The sequence below is a fragment of the Zingiber officinale genome, chromosome 5A (assembly GCF_018446385.1).
Source record: "Zingiber officinale cultivar Zhangliang chromosome 5A, Zo_v1.1, whole genome shotgun sequence".
NCBI classification, from domain to species: Eukaryota; Viridiplantae; Streptophyta; class Magnoliopsida; order Zingiberales; family Zingiberaceae; genus Zingiber; species Zingiber officinale.
Genome location: NC_055994.1, coordinates 82,265,781 through 82,270,135, shown reverse-complemented (window position 1 = coordinate 82,270,135; position 4,355 = coordinate 82,265,781). Strand labels below are relative to the sequence as shown.

General features: G+C 35.5%; 1 pseudogene; it reads right to left on the bottom strand.

Annotated features, from left to right (window-relative positions):
• Positions 1 to 2,773: 2,773 nt before the first annotated feature.
• On the bottom strand, positions 2,774 to 2,885 carry LOC121983563 (annotated as a pseudogene).
• Between the last annotated feature and the right edge of the window lie 1,470 nt (positions 2,886 to 4,355).

The window sequence follows — 4,355 nt, the reverse complement described above, 5'->3', positions numbered from 1 at the left end:
AATTTTTCTTAAATTCTTTCCTAGGTTTTCTAATCCTTATAAATCCGAAAATCACATGAAAGCCTTGTACCACAGGTGAGGGGAAGCTTACCTTCTTTGCTTAAGTTTCCTAGAGTTGAGAACTTGCTTGTGGACCTTTCTTCCTTGCTTGCTTTGCTCGGCACCAATGGAGGAAGAAGTGGCTAGGTATTTTGGTGGAGAGGAGGAGGAAGAAGAGGAGCTTCTTCCTCTTGTGTTGCTCGGCAACAAAAAGAAAGAAAGAAAAGAGGGAGTGTCTCGGCACCTCTAGGAGAAGAGGAGGAGAGTGAGTTGAGGATGAAGCCACCCCTCCATGCCTATTTATACTAAAATGAGGGGAGGAAAACTTGACTTGATTCATCCTCCTTATTTATTTCTCCTCTTTAATGATAAGAATATTCTAGAGAAATGATTCTTGAGTTCTCTCTTTTCTTTCCTTTAATTTCTCTCTTTTCTTTCCTTTAATTAAAATTCCTATCTCTCCTCTTACAATATCCTCTCCTATCACACTTGGTTAACATATGCATGCATCCACAAGAGAACTAAGGATCAAAACTTGGTTATGTATATTTTTACTTCTTTTTTACTTCCTTTTCCTTTTAAGTAAAAAGAATACTTTCTTATTCTTAACTACTTAGTCCTTTCTCTCCTTATCAATAATTCTCCTATCCCCTTTGATATCCTATACATGTTCCTTACAAGAGGTCCAAGGTTCAATCCTATTTCTCTTCTAACATATTATTGATATTCTTTTGTACATAATAATTCATATATCACCATATTATGCATTATGCATAAATATTTCATACACATATATATTATCTCATATTCCTTCCTTTTGTTTACATTAATTCCATGTATTATAAATATAGATGATTTATATTCTCAACTTTATTTTCTTTCATAAAGTTTTAATCATCTAAATCCTTTCCATCTTAATATTCAACTTATAATATTTACACCTTCTTTTCACTACCTTCATACTCTCATTATCCTTACTTTCTTATCTAGGCTTTCTAGGGGTGTTACAATTCAAGGGCAGATTCTTCAACGTATCGACTCTGGAATCGAGGATTGGATCCAAAGACGTTCTTCATCGTAGATAAGCTTTCTCCCTCTCTTTTCTTGGATTTGGGGATCAAGAATGCTTGTAATCTTTCTCTTTTCGGATTTCCTTCCTCATTTTATGGATTAGATTTCTTTGTTCTAGGATGGAGGGAGGGAGTATTTATAAGTTGAATTGATGTAAAACTCTTGTGGATTTACCAATTTCCTATTTCTATAATTTTGTCATGTTTGTACCTATTCAATCTTGTGTGGATTGTTGTGATTTGGATCTAATTCTCATTCTTGATTGAATGTTTGAATACCTTGTGGATCTTGTTGAGATAATCTCTCATTCGATTTTCCGAGAGACCTTCGTGATAGACAAGCCAGTGTAAGGACGTTTGAGGGATGATCTTGAGGGTGAAATAGGGTCATTCAAGGGGGTAGGATAGATTGTATGCATTCATATTTTATATCTTGATGCGGTTGAGGAGTGATGAATTCTTATGTTGACTATCCAAGGGACGCACGTGACAGGCAAGTCTGTGTAAGGACAACATAGATTCATTCTTAATTGATCACATTTAGGTATAGATTTCAGTCCTAGGTCGGTTGTCTATTGCAAGAGAGAACCGACAACCTTCTACAAATGATGGACAATTGAGGAATAAGATTTGATAGATCATTTACATTGATTAACCTTACAAAGAAACCAAAACTCCTAGAACATCCATTTATCATAGCCCTTATTCTTGTTTCTATTTCTTTTATTTCTATGTTTGCTTTTCATTAGTTGCACTTAGTTTCTAAAAATTAATTGATTAGTTGTTTAGCTAATTCGCATTGAGAAATCTTTAGTGGTTATTCCAGTCCTTGTGGATACGATATCTTTTATTATTACTTACGACATTTCCGTACACTTGCGGAACGTTAACAAGTTTTTGGCGCCGTTGTCGGGGACTGCGCTATAACATTAGAGATTATCAATTGAGTTAGACTAAACATAATTTTTCTTTTCATTAGCATAATTGTAACTAATCTTTAGAATTCTATTTTCATATCTTTTTACTTCTTGACAATTTGTTTTGTTGCAATTCTAATTCTAATTCTACATTCTTGATTTCTAGCATTCTAATCTAGTTTTCTCTATTTTCCTTTTGATCTAACTTTTCTCTTTCTTTCTTCTTTTCTTTTGAATAAATATATCTTGTAATCTTGTTCTTGTGTATGCAAAGATCTAACTTTACAGGAGAACTTCTTCCTCTAGACCCAAAAATAGATAGAACATTTCATAGAAGAAGAACTTCACAAAGACATCAAGAAGAACAAGAACATTCTAGCATGACTAATAGACCACCAAAGAATTATGCATCACCTTATGCTAGGGGTTTTCGATTTAGTATTTCAAGACCTTCATTTGAAGCAAATAATTTTCAGATCAAACCGGATATTATTTCTATGGTGCAGCAAAATCAGTTTGGTGGAGGACCGCATGAAGACCCAAATCAACATTTGGAGGTTTTCTATGAGATATGCGGTACAATGAAAATGAATGGTGTTCCTTCTGAAGCGGTGCGTTTATTATTATTTGGGTTTTCTTTAAGAGATAGAGCTAAGCAATGGTTAAACTCTTTAGCTCCAAATAGTATCACCACATTGGAGCAATGGGAGCAACAATTTTTGGATAAATTCTATCCGCCGAGTAAAACGGCTCATATGAGGAATCTCATTGCAAGTTTCAAACAAGCTAACTCAGAATCTTTATTTGAAGCTTGGGATAGATATAACAATATGCTCAAACAATGCCCACATCATGGCTTGGAGAGGTGGTTAGTGTTGCACACATTCTATAATGACATTAATTATCATACTAAGGTGTCCCTTGATTCAGCTGCTGGAGGGGCACTCATGAACAAATGTTTAGATGAAGCTGAGGATATAATTGAAAGTGTAGCACAAAATCATCATCAGTGGGCAAATGAGAGAAGTGGTGGCTATTCTTATTCAAACCCAACTAAAGCATCAGGGAAATTTGATATAGATACAGTCACCCTAATGTCTGCAAAATTGGATGCTCTCACAAAGAAGCTGGAAAGTATGGGGACTAGCACTAATACAATCAATGCCATAGTATGTTGTTGTGAAATATGTGGTAGTTCTGATCATTCACAAGACTTATATCCTTTGGGAGCTATATCTGCACAGATAAATCAATTAGAGCAATATGATGCTATCATGAGTTTTAATCAAAGGCAGAATAATCCATTTTCCAACACATATAACCCTGGGTGGAAGAACCATCCAAAATTTTTCTACAGAAATAATCAAGAACAGGGACCATCCATGGGAGATAAACAAAGTTTCCAATCTGGGCAACAGAATTTTCAGCAACAACAATCTTTTCAAGGCTTTCCAATGTCTAAAATTGAAAAGATGTTTGAAGAAATTATCTCCAATCATAATGAAATGAAACAAGATATTTTGAAGCTTACTCAAAGAATGGATAATTATGAAAAACATCAAAAGATTCAGGATAGCCAAATTGCCCAGTTAGCTTCTTCATCTTCAAGAGTACCAGGGCAATTTCCTGGAAAACCTAATGTAAATCCAATAGAGCATTGCAATCGCATCAAACTTAGCAGCGGACAGACCTTGGGGGATCCTCAAGTGACTGCTCCAAAAGGGATGAAAGCTGAAGAAGAGCTCTCTCCTCCAGCGCTTGAACCAAATCAGATTCAAGAAAATGAGGAGAGTAGCATTAAGGTTGAAGAGACTCTTCCACTTAACCTACAAGGTCAAGTAGTCCCTTTTCCTCAAAGACTTGTCATGCTCAAGAAGGATGAAGAGTTTGGCAAATTCTTGGAGAAAGTCAAAGAAATATGTGTTGAAGTACCTCTTATTGATGCAATATTACAAATGCCCAAGTTTGCCAAATTCTTGAAGGACATCATGTCTAGACAAAGAAGAAGAGGAGACATAGAGACCATAGCACTTACGGAGGAATGTAATGCTCTTTTTGAGAAGAACATTTCCCTAAAGTTGAAGGATCTAGGAAGCTTTTATATTCCTTGCAACATAGGAGCTGAATTCATTGAGAAAGCTTTTTGTGATTTGGGGGCAAGTGTTAGCCACATTCCTTATTCCATTTGTAATAAATTAGGCCTCAAAAATTTTAAACTTACTACTATGGCACTGCAACTAGCTGATCATTTCTGCAGGTACCCTATGGGTATAGTTGAAGATGTGCCGATAGAGGTAGGTGGGAGTATAATTCCCACTGATTTTGTAGT